Source organism: Rosa rugosa, chromosome 3 (assembly GCF_958449725.1).
Source record: "Rosa rugosa chromosome 3, drRosRugo1.1, whole genome shotgun sequence".
Lineage (NCBI taxonomy): Eukaryota > Viridiplantae > Streptophyta > Magnoliopsida > Rosales > Rosaceae > Rosa > Rosa rugosa.
Genome location: NC_084822.1, coordinates 51037842 through 51055652, shown reverse-complemented (window position 1 = coordinate 51055652; position 17811 = coordinate 51037842). Strand labels below are relative to the sequence as shown.

Sequence of the window (17811 nt, the reverse complement as noted above, 5' to 3'; positions counted from 1 at the left end):
GGCTTCACAATTGTACTTCTCAGACATAATCAAAATCACAAAATACAATCTTTATGATTTATAGATCGTATATATGTATATGTACACCCACATAAAGAGACATATTATTTCAAGACAAATCTTTATTTCTTAAAATAATTTCCACATATTCACAATTGGGCATATAAAATAGCTTTCACACCACATGATCAACATTTCATTATTCAACAATTAAATGCGAGATTAATAGCTTGAATAATATCCAATTCATTCTCAATCATTTCATCACACCAATCACACGTCAACCAATATATATATTCCACGTAAATATATATATATATATATATATGTAATCATCCGCTCAGGGATGACCACTAATACCAACTATAGTTCAAGCATAAAAACCGTGAAATTCATTTGTATAATAAAATCATTTTACTTACCTATGGACCGTAGTTGATCAAGTCCATATGATTTAAAACAAATATTTATTCCACAAATATTTTCACACAATTGCGACAAAAATAAAGTAATTAAATTTATTCGGTTCGTAATATGAACCACGTGAGATTTACTCACCTCTAATCCAGCTGCGTCTTCTTAACAGCTAAAACAACAATTTTCCCGAATTGTCCGCCAAATCAATCCGTCGATAACCTAATCCAATAATGATCTTAACTTAGCCAACAACTCATAAATGTAATTAAACGACGATCCAACGCTCATATTCAAATTAAACGATGATCCAACGGTCGGATCTGAATTTAATGATGATCCAACGGTCGGATCCTCACGGATCGCCTTTAGGATCATCCTCCAAAATTATCACGAAGATCCAACGGTCAGATCTTCCTGAATCGCCTTTACTAACATCTCCACAAAATTATACGAAAATCCGACGGTCGGATTCTCACGAATCGCCTTCCGAATTACTATTTCTCAATTATACGAAGATCCAACGGTCGGATCTTCGCCCGTGACCTCACAAAGTCACCGGGACAGTCATACGATCAACATATTAAAATTTGAAGTAAAACCGATGGTCTGATCTTCGCAGATCGTAAACCGAAGATAAAACGTAAAAACCGTAAATAGTAACGTAAAAACGTAAATCCACTATTTATCAACTTTTTCTAACATGACCAAGTTATATATCAAAACGCTCGTATGGATGCATAGATCATCGCCTAGATAATGAAAACTCGAAATATGGTCTGATACGCCGCCACAAGCGGTGGTCAGTGGGCGGTCAACGCGGCGGTCAACGCCGGTCAACCACCTCCGATGGCAAAGTGACCAACTACAAACTGGTTCAAAATGAAAGGGTGATCGACTTCCATACCTGGAGCTAAGTCTGGTTTGGCCTAGATCGTCCTAGATCAAGCTTTGAAGTTTGGATTAATCTGGTGCGTCTGATTTGATCAGATTGAATCTGGGACGTTGAAAAAGTCAAACCATGATCTAGCGTTCTATACACAAAATCGTGATGAAAGGCTTACATGGGGATGATCAGCATGAGGAGGAGATCACGAAAATGGGAAGGATCGGCCGAGGGGATGCCGGAAAATTGGTTTTCCGGTCGGGTCACCGATCGGAACTGTGGCTCCTTCGATCCAGCTTTCGGGGCAGCGGCGGAGCAAAGCGACACCAGAGGGAGGCTCGTCGTGTGCCGGCGATCTCAGGGGAGCCCGGGTCCGGGGACGGAGGAGGCCGGAGGCGCCGTTTTCGGCCGGGTCGGGTCGACTAAGACCCGTCGGGTCTGAGGGTCGAAGGAAGAGAGAGAACGGAGAGAGCTGGGGGACTGTTCAGCAAAAATGAGATTTTTTCGTCCTTAATGAAAAATTCTGATTTTTCTGCTATTTATAGAAAAATCTCAATTTTCAAATATTCATATCTTATTCATACGAACTCCGAATATTGCGTTCCATATATGTACGAGATCGTATCGACGAGCTCTACAACTTTCATGAAGGAAGTTTTCCCAAATTCCATACGTATAAAAAGTCAATTTCCATGAGCCCCTAAATAACGTTCGATTCGAAAATAAAATCGTTCGAACTAATTCCACAACTTTTCCAAGCTTCGTACTCGCTCCTACTATCGTGAAATCATTTCTAAAAATCCATGGAATTTAATTTGGATTTTCGGGGTATTACAATTGGTTCACCAAGCTTGTCTTTCTTCCTATAAGCAGAAAAAATGTTTAGAACCTGTACATATTTCCAGCAAGTTAGCTAGGGCCTAAAATATATTATTAAGAGAAAACCCGGGAAAGTGAACCCGAGTTTCATTTGAAAATTACAAGAGAAACTAATAAGTAGTAACTCGCTACCTTAGAGTGAATTTTCTAATTATACTGCAAAACAATAACAGTGCAGAAAAATGCATGAATGAGACTTCCATCACTCACTGCCTTCTTACCTTGAATTATATTCATTTGATCCCTCTGTTGCCAAGGCTGAACCCATCTCTCCACCATGTACTACTTCTCTTGATTATTTCTGCGACCCTCCATTGAACATATAATAAGTTAAAATTGACGAACTTAAAATTAAAACCACCAAGTATCACAGAGGGAAACATAAAATAAACCAAACATAATAGTAAGGAAGTGAATTCAATGACACATTTTGTATTTTATATATATACTAGATACAGTTTCCCGCGCTTTGCTGCGGGAGTTCATATGATACTAATGAAACTGAAATTGATATGAAACTGAAAATGAAGCAGACATAAGTTATGGAAATTGAAGTAAAGATCTAATCTAAGAGGGAGTGCAAGGAGTCTGCAAGGAAGTTCAGGCAAAGTTCAGTTGGTAGTGTTGTTCAGTTGGATGCGAAATTTTACTCAAGGACTCCCAACTGAACTTTGGTTGAACTTCCCTGGAAACTTCTTGAATTTCTCCTGGACTCCAAATAATGTGCACATTTCGCGGAAATTTGTGCTTCCGTGAGCCACAACCAAAACAAAACCATTATTAAAAGCAGAGCCATTATTAAAAGTATAAATGAATAAATAAGGATATAGATTGAAAACAATTGTTTTTTGATAATTGAAGACCAAAATTGATCCCAAACCCAAAACTGATAATTGTAGTTGTGCTTCATTATTTTCATCAAAATCTGACCTCCAACCTCTTCCAACCAATTACTGAAATCGCAAACTCCACAACAAACAATATCCCTGAAACATGAACACCCATATCTGATTCTACCAATTTCTTATTTCAAGAACAACAACTCATCATTTCCTTCTCACAAATATGCACTACTGTTATAAACTTCAAACCGTAGACATGGAAACCATAAAGAACATAAAACCTCAAAATTCCAACTTCTAAAATCCTAACCACAACTGAAAATTGATTATATCATCTTCTAGAACTCGATCAGTAACATAGCCTTAAAATCCACCACAGTAGTTTATAAATAAATAAAAAAGAGCAAATTTTTCTGCTATCAAATGTTTCAATATTTGCAGAACATCAAGTAAATCCCCAAACCCAATCACCAAACACCAATGTTTTGAACTCAAACAACTAAAAGCATCCCTTATTTCATATGCAAATCAAGAACATAGCAATTAATCAAGAACATAGAATAAGAACAAAAGGTAATACCTAATTAAGTCGATGCTGGATGCGGCAAAATCCAATCAACAAAGCAAAAACAGGGAGATACTCCAGTCCACAATACTGAAAACTGCGAAACCAACAGAGACACTATTCAAATTCATAAAGTTTGGAATATCTGGCTTGACATTTTAAATTAATTTGGTACCTCACAATTTATTTTTGACCACAAATAAAACTAAAAGTATTTGAATTATATATATCCAGGGGCACCATCTCAGAGCAAAACCCAATATTTACCTTAGTTATTTTGACTAATCATTGAATTAAACAATTGATTCATGGCTTTTATTGTTCAATCATTAGTTATTGAATTAATCCATAGGGCTGGGTCTCTCTCTCTCTCCATTTGGGTTACACACTGAGAGTGCAGCAATTAACTTATTTTGATAATATTTTAAACGTCAATCACTCTGGTGCAGACCGAAAATCAAAACCTTACCTTCAATCACTGAAATCCAAAACCCAGCAACACTTCTTCTGTTTTCTGCAACCCAATTTCAAAAAACAATACAAACAATCAATAACCAACAATAGAGATCCTTGGCTTTATTCAGAATCTTAGTTATATGAAAATAATGAAGCACAACTACATCAATTGAATGAAAAAATTACAGCAATATTGAAAAAAAAAAAAGGGGGGCACTGATTATATGTGTAACCCAGCCCTTGCGAAACCAACTGACGAAGAATAAATGAAACAAATTAGAAGCGATGGTCCCTCACCTGGTTGATCTAGGACGATTATCTTCAAAACCCAAGCACGATTGGTTTAGTTGTAGCAGATCACCTACCCAAACACAATTATCCTGAAACCAAAGATAAACCAGATTAAGAAAAAAGAAAAACTCACCAACGATGAACTTTAGCCAAACCGTCAAACCCAAGGACTGAAATCGCCTTCCGCAAGAGAGCGTTTTCAAAGATCTATAATTGAATAAACTGAACAAACGAAAACGGTCGCACAACAGAAGAAGGCTATTCAAGGAAGAAAAGCTATAGATGGAAGTCAGTGATGCGCGCTGGGTGATTGAGAATCAGAGCACATCGATTCGGAGAGCGACTTACCTATTTTTGTACAGAAACTTACCCATTTATATCCTTCGGCTTTGAAACGAATTCTCAATTTGGTACAGCGAATAGGGCGAATTTTGGGATTAGGGTTTCTGGGCATATGTTGAAGAAAAGTTGGAGCGGGTAATTGAAGCTGTGAGACAAAAGGAGTAGTAAGGAGAGATCTGCTATAGATGAGGATTTCCGATTTGAGCCAGAGCCAGCTGCTGGAGCTCAGAGCCAGCTGCTTCACCACCCAACTAGTCTTATCAGACGATCTCCGCCACAGCACCACCAAAAACCCAATTATCAACTCAATTGAAATCGTCGCTATCACCACCGCCATGTCCGTCACCGAGCCTCCCAGCGAAACCCCAAGCGCCGACTCCAGCTTCCGCACAAATTCTGAATTCAAACTCACCGTCGGGAAATCTCCGACCTCGAATCCCTCGATCTCTGTGAAATGAATCGGAGCCGCGGAGCTCTTGATTTTCTCGAGGTTGGTGAACTAGAAACTGAGAGAGAGAGAGAGAGAGTAGGGTTTGGAAGGACAAGGAAGCGAGAGAGAAGGAGAAGAGAGAAAAGTGTTGGTCGGAGGCGGGGAAGGATGAAGAGGAGAGTTGGGAGAAAATGAGTTGTTCTCGGTTAGGGTTTGGGGAGTAAATGCTAGTGTGGGAAAATATATCCACGTGTGGGAATTAAAATTTTTGTTCCCACCTTCAACTGTTTTAATTTTAAGTTCACCGCTCCGGTTTTTGTGATTCCCGCAAAAATTTTAACAAAAGTTTTTTAGGGAGGGGGGGGAATCTAGGGGTCATCATGGGCCGGGCTAGGGCCGGCCCTACCCTAAATTTTAGGGCTTAGGGTCGGGCCGGGCCTAGTCAAAGTCAACAAAATTTAGGACCGGGTAGGATCGGGCCAGGGCTTAAATATGTTAACCCTTACCCGCCCGAAAAGCCCAATCCGTTAGGGCCGAAAGGGCCGGGTCTGCCCGGCCCTCAAATAGGGCCGAAATGGGCCAAAAAAGGGCCTTATTTTGTTTAACAAAAAAAAAACATTATTTTTTTCTTCTCAAAATATGGCTTAATGGTATATATTAATAGGCATATAAGGATTATATGTGATCCAAAAATTCTGAAATGGAAATTGACCAATCTGAAAATTCTCATATGTTTATATAACATTGATAGGTATTGTGTAAAAAAATTAGGCCGATCTGCCATGAATAAGGCGCCCAACGTAGCGGTCAACGCTTTGCACAAGCAAACTTCCCTAAGGGGAGCGGCACCATGCGCGGACAAACGTTGCGGAATTTTGACATCCGTAAGTAGACCCCCTACCCATGAGAGTGTGGGAGCTGAAAGATCGAAAAAAGTGAATTGCCAAGGACCGGTTAAGAGCATATTTGTTTTATGTTCTATTTAGGGTATTGAGTTGACCGGGTAGATCGAGGTCCAACCGAATGCGGAAATTGTTGAAATTTCTACCACTAACATATATTCATATGCAAACAACATCCAGCGGTTCATTTTAAAAAATTCCATTTCGTCCCCCATTTTGCTCATGGAGGGTAACAAGCCTAATAAACTAGTTATACTACATTACAAGACATATGAGGATTATGTGCGATCCAAAAATTTTGAAATGAAAATCGATCAATCGGAAAATTCTTATATGTTTATACAATAGTGATAGGTATTGTGTAAAGAAATTAGGCCGATCCGCCGTGAATAAGCCGCCCAACGGAGCGGTCAACGCTTTTCACAAGCAAACTTCCCTAAGGGGAGCGGCACCATGCGCGGACAAACGTTGCGGAATTTTGACATCCGTAAGTAGACCCCCTACCCATGAGAGTGTGGGAGCTGAAAGATCGAAAAAAGTGAATTGCCAAGGACCGGTTAAGAGCATATTTGTTTTATGTTCTATTTAGGGTATTGAGTTGACCGGGTAGATCGAGGTCCAACCGAATGCGGAAATTGTTGAAATTTCTACCACTAACATATATTCATATGCAAACAACATCCAGCGGTTCATTTTAAAAAATTCCATTTCGTCCCCCATTTTGCTCATGGAGGGTAACAAGCCTAATAAACTAGTTATACTACATTACAAGACATATGAGGATTATGTGCGATCCAAAAATTTTGAAATGAAAATCGATCAATCGGAAAATTCTTATATGTTTATACAATAGTGATAGGTATTGTGTAAAGAAATTAGGCCGATCCGCCGTGAATAAGCCGCCCAACGGAGCGGTCAACGCTTTGCACAAGCAAACTTCCCTAAGGGGAGCGGCACCATGCGCGGACAAACGTTGCGGAATTTTGACATCCGTAAGTAGACCCCCTACCCATGAGAGTGTGGGAGCTGAAAGATCGAAAAAAGTGAATTGCCAAGGACCGGTTAAGAGCATATTTGTTTTATGTTCTATTTAGGGTATTGAGTTGACCGGGTAGATCGAGGTCCAAAAGAAGGAGGAAATTGCTGAAATTTCTACCACTAAGATATATTCATATGCAAATAACATCCAGCGGTGCATTTTAAAAAAATTCCATTTCGTCCCCCATTTTGCTCATTAAGAAGTTAACATTACATTGGTAAAAAGGTTTCAACTCGACCAATTGATTATTTTTAGTTATGTTGATTACTTGATTTATTTCAAAATTGGTATTACATGAATATATTGTCCAATTTGAAATAATAGCTTTGTAATTATTACAGTTAATTAGTTAACAGTAATTATTGGTAAATATTAAAATACCCATAAGATTATATTAAAACGGCGGCGTTTTTGCCGAATTAACGGTTAATTCTTTAAAAAAAAATTATTTTTTTCTTCTCAAAATATGGCTCAATTTAAAAGACTCATATCCTAATATGGCAGATTGAAATAATTTTCTACACTTCCATAGTTTTATACATATAACACATGTAATAGAAAATAACAAAAATAAAATATAAATTTTAGGGCCGGGTTAGGGCCGGGCCGGTCCTAGCCCTTACGGGCTCAATCGGGCCGGGCCGTAGGGTAGGGCCGGGCTTTATTTGTGTGACCCATACCCTACCCTAAATAAAAAAGGGTCGGGCCGGCCCGCCCTAATGGAAGGGCCGGGCCGGGCGGGCTTAGGGCCCAAGGGCCATATGATGAGGCCAAGGGGAATCTAACTTCAGACAACAACATTTAGGGTGCATTGTTTGAAGATAATGTGACAACAGATGAATAAAAATAGTTGTGTGAAACCAAATCAGACAATATCTTTTAGCAAGTATTGACTTAAAAGTTATTGCACAACAGACAATGAATAACAGTTGTGTGATTGAACAATCAGACAACATCAATTCAAGTACATTGTCTGATGGAGAATGGCACAACAGACAACTAAAAACTGTTGTGTGAATTAGAATCAGACGACATCTATTTCAACCATTGTCTGAATTAACAGTCAGACGACATCTATTTCAACCATTGTGTAAATACTAATTGCACAACAGAGAAGTAATAACTGTTGTGTGATTAAAACAATCAGACAACATCTTTTCTCAACCATTGTGTTAATCAATCTTGGACAATACCAATGTAATAACTGTTGTCTGAATTGATTGATTCAGACAACATAAAAAAAAATAACCATTGTCTGAATTACAATTGCACAACAGCAATGTAACAACTGTTGTCTGATTCAAAAATTCAGACGACAGAAAAATTATTGCTGTCGTCTGATTATTTCAGACGACAGTTAAAATGTTTGCTGTCGTCTGATATGTGTTGTCTGATTCCGAAATTGGTGTAGTGTAGAGATTTGATTTTGATGTTGAGAATGGTTTCGATTCAAATTGAAACAACTAGAGCAAACTAAGCTAAGCTAAACAAGTATCAAATGGATGGGAGTTAGAGCTTAGGTTGTCCACCTTAGCCTCTCTTGCAAGCATTGATACTCAAACTACAAGTGATGCAATTCCAAATACCCAATTATCCTCTTAGCATCCGGATAATAGTACTAAGGCTTAAACTCTTTTGATTTTATCAATTCCAACTGGGTGATTCTAGAATTAACTACCTAAGAACAAATCCTATTATCGGATAAGTTTAAATTCATTATTCCTAGATGCATAAAAATTAGAGTTTAGATAACCAAGCCAGCAAATCAATCCTAGGTCTAGATGATTTTAACTCACTACCCTCCCATGCACACATGGTGTGCTTTCATGCTTTTAATGTCTAGATGTGACTAATCTCAAAACACTAAAATTAAGGATGTGAACTCCAATTTGTAAGCTCATGCCTAGGAGGCATAAACCATGACGTGAGTCCTCCGCGCCTTTGAGAGTTTAGGAACTAAGTGATGAACCACATGCCAAGCACCATTCTCAAGCTTCAGAACTAGTTAAAGCGTAAAACTCAAGTCCATGACTGTTTGGGATCTCCATTGCATATATTTGTGTTTGAAGGCCCATCCCACACGAAATTCAAGCTAAGTGCTTAATGAGCTTGTTTTTCTTACGGTGGACAACGTACATCATTCTCTCACATTTGATCACTTCAGTTCGACACCATGTTAGATCATCTGGTAAATCCGAAGTCATTATGTGACCGGTTAATGTCATAGTCCTATGAGCATAACCAATTTTCAATCATTACTTAGTTGAAAGAACCCCTAAAACTCTGACAACAAAAAGGAAAATGTGGTAGCAACATAATTAGAGATTCACGACCAATAAATCATATCGTAGATGACTGGCACCAAGATATCTCTCGGGAACTAATCCACGACACGTATTCTACAAAGAGAATGTGGTTAGTTTACAACATTAGTGTTTTATTAATTAAGCGATTATGCATGAGACAACTAGCTGGTTCAAAAAAAAATTTAATATATATATATATATACACACACACACACACACATATCCTATCAAGAGCGAGGCCTCGTTCTGAAATTAAAGTGTGAGGTTAGAGCTTAAGGTCACTTTTTGGTCTCATATCCACATCTCGACTGTTCAGTTTTTAGGTACTAATGTATAGATCATCTATGCAAAATTTCAGCCAAATTGATGATCTTTAAGGTATCTAACTCGCTTAAACCAATGGATGAACTGAATCTGTCCAACCTGAACCATACTAGCTTTAAGGCAGTTATCAATGCCTGAACGGTCGAGATGTGGATATGAGACCAAAAAGTAACCCTAAACTCTAACCTCGCTCTGAAATTTCAAAGCGATGCCTCGCTCTGGACAAAAAAAATATATATATATATATATATTGTTTAAGGATATCTCTATTTGTGTTTGGCCCAAACTCTAGGTTACTTGACCCAGTGGTAATATGGTTGAATTAGAAGGATCTAGATTCCTATTCAATGTATGATTACTTTCCTTGTATGATTGAGATTCTATACATTGTAATCCTCTATATAAAGAGGCCCCTATTATCAATGACAACACACAGCAAATTCCTCTCAATTTCAGTTTCTCTACAACACGTTATCAGCACGAAGCCCTAACCCTGAAACTCTAAATTCGTAGCCTTCAAATACGAGAAACCACTGCCGCACACCTTGAAGATCTCAACTCCAGGAGTCCAGAACCGGCGGCCCCACCCCCAGAACCGGCCGGAAAACCACTGAACCGGCCACCGGAAGTAACAGAAGTCTCTCTGCCCGGTTCAAAGCCTTTCTCCCATCCTCCTGCAGCCATACTCCACCAGAAGCTGCAACTTGATCCCTGATTACCGGAACCGGAAAAATTTTCCCCGGAATCGGTCAAAAGGCCCTCAAACCGGTAACCAGAATCTGTTCCATCTTGAACCGCCGGCTGCCCTTCCAGATCATCTAGCCCTTGCTTCAGTCAACCCTGCGCAACTTAGCCCAGAAGAAGACCAGTCTCGGCCCAGAAGCAAAGGAGCTGTCCGGCCCAGGAGCAGAAGGAGAACAGATCGGCCCAGTAGCAGAAGGAGCAGGCTCGGCCCAGTGACGCAGCCCAGAGCCCATCCACGTAAGCGCCTGCATCAGCGTCCAGTCAGCAGCACGTCAGTTGCCATGTCAACATATCTACCACATCATCACCCGGTCAACTCCGGTCAACACCACCGGTCAACCACCGCCGACGACTTTTTCCGGCCAACTTCCGGCCACTTTTTCCGGTCAAGATTTCCGGCAATTTTTTAAGGTAAACTTTTCTAAAAGTTCCCGTTTTTGAAGTTTTTATTACTTTTCTCTTCTTTTCTCGGGGACTTCCAACATCCATTCTTCTACCCCCCTTTCTTCTTCATAGGGGAGACCTATAGCCGAACTGTAGGGGCTCGTACTCACTCCAAGCTTGGAGCTTGTAGAGTCCTCCAAACTTAGAGTTTGTTGAGAAGAAAAACGATCGACCATATACATCATTGTTTCGATCCAATCCAAAACCCCTCTTGGAATCGGATTTTCTTGGAAGCGACTACGCTCAGAAAATCCCTAATTTCTTGGAAGCGACTACGTTCAGAAATTTAATAGTTTTTAGTGGTAGCATTTTCGCTCCGAAACTAACCTTAATCTTGTGTTGTTTTTCAAGATGAGTAACCTGAACAAGTTGAACTTCGTTCCACTAGAGACAACTGGCGCAGGATACCATAGGTGGGTCCGAGATGTGCGCCAACATCTTAAGGCTGATGGACTTCTGGGAGCCATCCAAGAGCTTAGTCAGAACGAGCTCTCCATTGAGCAAGCTACTGCTTTTGAAGCAAAACAAGCTAAAGCCATAATTCTCATGACAAGGCACATGAATGACGCGCTCCAAAATGAATACCTCAATGAGGAAGACCCCAGAAAGCTATGGGTAGAACTTGAGCAGCGATTTGGCAACGTTCGTGACTCCCTGCTTCCTGATTTAGAAGTGCGATGGCATAGCCTCCGCTTTTGTGATTTCAAGTCTGTACTTGATTATAACTCGGAAGCTCTTCGTATCAAGTCTCTGATGGAGTTTTGTGGCCAAGCCATAACTGATACGATGTTGATCGAGAAGACTCTCTCTACCTTCCCCGTCTCTGCACTAATGATTTCAAAGAATTATCGGATTGATGTAAATGCAGGACGTATCACAAGGTTTCATGAGCTCATTGGCGCCATGAACGTAGCTGAAAAGCACGAAAATATTCTTGTGAAGAACTATAATGCTAGACCCGTGGGAACTAAGTCTATTCCGGAGTCTAACTATAGTCGCGCCCCCAAGGGAGGACGCAATGAGCGAAACCCTAAGAGTAGGGACAATTCTGGACGTTCTTGTAACGTCCCGAACCCAAATTCACCGGTTTACTAGTCATTTGGACAGTAAACGGTAATTTGTTTTACTTTTACTCTTTTTCAGCAACTTTAGTGGCCCTAAAAGTTGACTTTTTGTTCGGGGCAAAATTTGGGAAAATGTTCTTCATGGAAGTCGTAGAGGACGTTAAACCGAGCGCGTGCATATGTGGTGCGTAAAAATCGGAGTTCGTATGCAAAAGTTATGAGCGAAAGATTTAATTTACTGTTCACGGGGGTACTGTTCACGGTAACTTTCTATATATATGGAAAGTTACTGTGGTAGGTTTCTATTTTCGGAAACCTACCCCCCTCCCCCGAGATTTTCTCTCTCTTCCCTCTCTCTCCCCGCGTCGGCCCTCTTCCCTTTCCCCTTCGATTGGCCGTCGTCCGGCCATCAATCGGCGAGACCCAGGTGGCTGCTGACTCGCCTCCTCCTTCTGTACCTGCTGGTGGTCGTGAATTGTCACGATTTGGCCGGAGAAACGAGAATCGACGGCGAGAAGCAAACGGTGGCAGTTGACGTTTTCCGGCGATTCCGGTCATTTCCGGCTACCAAACCACTATCGAAGGTAGGGTTTTTGACAAGGATCATTTCCCCCCTAGCCTTGAGCCTCGATTTGCAGCATAGAAGGAGAATCATGGAAAACCCAAATTCTAGGGTTTTGAATTTTCTGGAAAATTTTTCACCGGCCGAATTGGAGCTCTTCAAGGTAAAATTGGAACTTGTTGTAGTTATGAAAATCGTTAGGTCTGATGAGTAGGTGGTACTGCCAAAATTTGGTGGCCATTGGAGGTGGTGGCCGCCCCACGCGCCGCCACTGTAGGTCGCGCCTGGAGGCGCGTAGGGCAGCTTTTTAATTTCAATTTTTAGCCCATTAAATCCTATAATTTGAGTAGAGCTTGGTTATGAAGTTTGGTAATCTTCGGAGGAGTTTGGAATTGTTTCCAAATATTCCGAAGTTTAGGGTTTCGATTAATGAATTACGAGAATCCGACCGTCGGATATCTCTCGGTTCTGACTTGGAACCTTTAAGATAATGAATTGGTATTAGAGGTAAAATTTGGGTTGAATCCGAGAACAATTGAAGAGATGATTTGTGAGGATTTGATTATGAGATTTGTATGAAATTGTCAAATTGTCGCTTACGGAATATAATCGTGTACAGGGCAACGTACCGAGCTCTGGCTCGATGAAGGAACTCGTATACGTGATCGTCGGAATAGTACTGTGAGTGGACTTTTATTTTTAAATATTGATGCATGCATTTATTTTCTTAAATAATGCTCTAGTTTTAATCATATTACTTATTGAGCAAATGATTTGATTTTCGGAAATTCGATCTCGGTTTATCTCGTGGATTCGCTCTCGACAACGAGTTTCAAAGGTTGATTATGATTTATAATATTATTTGACAAATTGCTTATTTCCGAGGTAATTTTCCGGAATTAAGTATATTTCTAATTGCCGATTTAAGTTCCTGGAAGATTCTCGAGATGAGTTTCGATGGGTTGGATTTTCTTATATATTTATCGACTTTCGGTTTTGGCGTTGGGAATGTCTTAATGATGATTTCGAGATTTTTCTGGAATATTATCGGAAATGGGATTTCCTAAATAAATTATAATGATTTATTAATTCTCGCCCATTTGTTTATGATTTCGAGACTATCTTGGCGTGCGGGGTCACGTCGTTGAATACATGGATTTTATCTTGAGAGATTTTGGAGAAGCCTTATGGATTTACGGATTTACTGGTTTTCGATGGTTTCTCCTCACCATACGCGGGTCATGTGATTAGGTCTCCTCCTCACCGACTTTGTGTTGGTGAGTGGCAGTTGAGGTAGCTTATTCTCCTCCTCACTTACTTTGTGTTGGTGAGTGGCAGTAGAGGTGATTTATTCTCCTCCTCACGTGGGTGGCAGTCGAGGTAATGTTCTCCTCCTCACACAATCTATGTGTGAGTGGAAGTCGAGGTTATTAGTTCTCCTCCTCGCACAATCTATGTGTGAGTGGCAGTCGAGGATAGGTAGAGTCTGGGAGGCTCCATTACCCGTATGGTGATATTTCTTCCCCATATCCTATCATTACTCATACTATTTTTGACTAGCGGGGACTAGTCTGAGTTTTCTTAACCAGCGGGGCTGGACTTATATTTTCGAGGATTGAAATTTCAATCTTTTACTCTGTTGTTGTGACTAGCGGGGCTAGTTGGTTTTCTGGAGTTCAACGTTTTTCGGGTTATTTTCTTAAGTGTTTTATAAATGTTGCATGCATCCGGATTTTTTTTATATATCAAAAAAATGTGGGAAAGTATGAAGTTTTATTTTGTTTTATTCATATTAAATTATTTATTTTTGTCCACTCACGCTAACGTTTTTATGTACTTTCCCCTGGGCCCTTCGGTTTCAAATGCCCAGTTTGCAGGCGAATTAGTGGAGGTCGGGCGTACATGACATTTGAGGCGTAATTGTCACCACTTCCGCATTGTAGGATCCCTTGATCATTTACTCTACTTTTTTATTTCCTTGTGAATTAGTATTGCTCTGATAACCTTTGGGATTTGTATTGTTAAGTTGAGTTTTGTGTTTTGCGAGTTGGGGAATGTTGATTTGGGGAGCAGGGTGGCTCCAGGAGCATAAGGATGGGTGATTTAGAAGTGTGAATTCTCTTTCTACAGGTTTTGGGTTGTCCATTTTAGGGGAAGTTCCGCCAAATTTTTGGTAGAATTTCTTCTAAGGTGGGCCCCGCAGGTCCACTTCGGATTTCAGGGTGAAATTCGGGGCGGGTCTTGTCAGTTCTGGTCCATATGTTCGCCCTAAAAAGGAAGGAAATCGCCAAGAGAGGCGTGCACGGAACTGTGAAGGTCAACGTGTGAAGAGAGAGAGAGGTGGAGCCTCCGACCATGGTAGTACCAACCATGGTAGTAACGCCACAAAGAGCATTGGTCGTCCAAATCGCGCCCCAATGGCGCCTCGATCAAGGGAGCCTGACCATAATGATGTTTGTTTTCGATGTGGATCAACTGAACATTGGGCCAAAGCATGTAAAGCACCCCAGAATGTTGCAAACGCATACAAGACGTATCGCGAAGCAAGGGAGGCAAATTACATGGAACAAGAAGATCAAGATGGCAATCTCGATCTAAGGGTGGAAGACTACAATGATCAAGACCCAGAAACCGGCGATTTTGATTAAGTCTTTTTATTTTCCAAGAGATGTAGGCAATTGCCATATTATTTTTGTAGTAGATGCCAATGATATTAGTCTTTCTTCAAAGTAGGCGTACTCAATGTAAGTGTGATGTCTAGGAAGGTTTTGAGATAAATGGTACTTAAGCGAGCCTTGCTCCACCGACATCTCTCTACTCACCTGGTCACATTTGCATTGGAATTACCGAAAGGAGTTAGACGACTACCATTGTTTTGCATTAGCTAGTTTATTGAATTAGATTTTCTTTGGTTAAAGAAACGATGATGTAATTCTGTTTGGCTTATTAATAAAAGTTGAGTTCTTTTCTTAATGACTCCTTTTTAATTACTATCTTTTCTTCAAGGACATGGAATTGCCCAATTCCTATTGCCAAATGGCACGTTGATTAAAGTCACTGAAGCTCTCTACGCTCCTAAGGCAAATCATACCTTATTGAGCTTTAAAGATATAAGCGCCAACGGATTCCAAGCAGAAACGCATAGTGAGAACGGAATAGAATTCCTTTGCATTACCTCTAATGATTGCTAACAAAGGCGCATCTTAGAGAAGTTTATGTGTCTCTCTAGTGGACTCTATGTCACTATTCGAGCTATTAATCCAATAAAGTTATGAGATAAGATCTCTTGGATTTAGACACATATTGGCTTTGTCACGACAGGATAGATCATTCTCATCATGATATGATGATCCGTCTACTGAAGACTTCACACCGACATCCATCCTTTTGAGCAAAACGAAGCAAGAATCTGATGACGCCATAAATGGCGCCAACCATGAGCATGATGCCATGGTTGTTCCTCCTAGTGGCCATGACGCCATACATGCTAATTTCCATAGCTCCAACGCCATGATGGGAGATGTAGTCACACATTTTGCTTCTAATAACGCTACAGACGCTCAGGCCCAACCAAAATCCTCATTGGTTGCTTCTAAGGCCCCTCGCTCATTTTGCAAAGCCTGTTCCTTTGGGAAATTAGGACTGAGACCGTCCTATGCAAAGGATATGAAAATACTCATTCTGTTCTTACATAGAATCCGTAGGGATTCTGTGGATTGTTTCAACCAACCTGCGGACGTTTAAATATTTCATGAGGTTGGTTGACACGCAAACACGCTGGTCACGTGTTGTGTCATTATCCACCTATAAATGGTGCTTATGCTCCACTCCTAGCACATATCATATGACAACGGGCTCACTCCCCAGATCATCCTATTCAGTCAATTGGATTTGACTATGCTAGAGAGTTTATATCGAAGACCTTCGATGGTTATTGCATTGGGACTGATGTTGGTTATCATATTCCCATGTACACACCCAAATGGTCTTGCGGAAACGACTACGATGGTAGTCCCGATATTAGTAATGCGCACCAATCTCCTTATATCCGCTTGGGGTGATGCAATATCGCATGCAGCTATGCTAATTCGTCTACGACCCACCGCCGCTCAATCTACCTTTGCGTTACAGCTAGTGACTGAGTACAAGTATCGTACTTACGCATATTTGAGTGTGCCATTTATGTGTCAATTGCGCCGCCACAGCGCTCTATGATGGGTCCTCACAGACGAATGGGTAACTACGTTGGATTTGAGACTCCAAACAATCGTCTGCCACTTCATGCCCTTGCTAGGCGATCTCCTTACCGCTAGATTTGCAGATGTCACTTTGATGAGATAGTCTTCCTATGGTTAGGGGGAGATAAGAACACAGATGTTCAACTGGAACGACATGAATTGTCGTAGTCTGTCCCCACTATGTCTCATCTCGATCCCTGTTAAAGTGACGAGATCCCACAAAATATGTTGCAAACATGCCTGCAAGGATGGACGTCCTTACGAGAGGACGTAGCGCCACCCTACATAGAGGTAGGCATGGCGCCAACGCCATAGAGAGTGACACTCTGGCGTTACAGGCCATGGCCCCAGCTAGGATGCATGGGAGGCCCGTGGGTTTCGAATGATACTTTGGCACATTGCAATCCTTTGATCATCGACACTCAAAATCCGTCTCATGAGTATCTTCCGGGTTATGGTTGTAGTTGGGGGACGCCTCAACGTTAGAACCTATTCTTGAGAATATAGAGCTCTATGAAACTTACACTAATGTACATGAGATGTGAGATAGAAACTCCATCATAATTGATGATGTAGTTGTGCATTTCGTTGCGCATGAGTTTGTTAAGTCAGATGATATTGAACCACGCTTCGTTGATGAATGAAAGCCAACGTAGAGAAATCTGGCCTAAATGGAAAGATGCGATCCAGGTTAAGTTGGATTCTCTAACGAAGAGGAAGGTTTTTGAGCCAGTGATGCCAACACCTCCTGACATAAAACTTATTGACTAATGGGTTTTCGTTAGAAAGCGTGATGAGAAAAAGAAATGGCAATCTCGGCTTATGCGCAAGGCTTCTCACAAAACGCTCTGGAATCGACTACGATGAGACATATTCTCTCGTAATGGATGTCATTGCACTCCACAACCTTGTCAGTTTGGTAGTTTCCGAATAACTGAATATGCAGCTTACAAATGTGGTCACTACGTATCTCTATAGGGATCTAGATACGGAATATACATGAAGGTTCATGGTGAACTTCATTTACCCAAGTCAAGTAGCTCTAAACCACGGAGCGAGTTTTACAAAGAGGTTGAAACGCTC

General features: G+C 40.7%; 1 long non-coding RNA gene across 2 annotated transcripts; it reads right to left on the bottom strand.

The window, feature by feature from the left end:
- Window positions 1-2627: 2627 nt before the first annotated feature.
- Window positions 2628-4474, bottom strand: LOC133740915 (uncharacterized). 2 transcript variants are annotated; one of them, XR_009861501.1, is made up of 4 exons: window positions 4340-4474; window positions 4056-4100; window positions 3602-3683; window positions 2628-3165 (listed from the first exon to the last, which is right to left on the bottom strand). It is a non-coding gene; the product is annotated as an uncharacterized LOC133740915 (long non-coding RNA). The 2 variants fall into 2 exon arrangements; XR_009861500.1 differs by lacking the exon at window positions 4340-4474 and having other exon boundaries at window positions 4056-4328.
- Between the last annotated feature and the right edge of the window lie 13337 nt (window positions 4475-17811).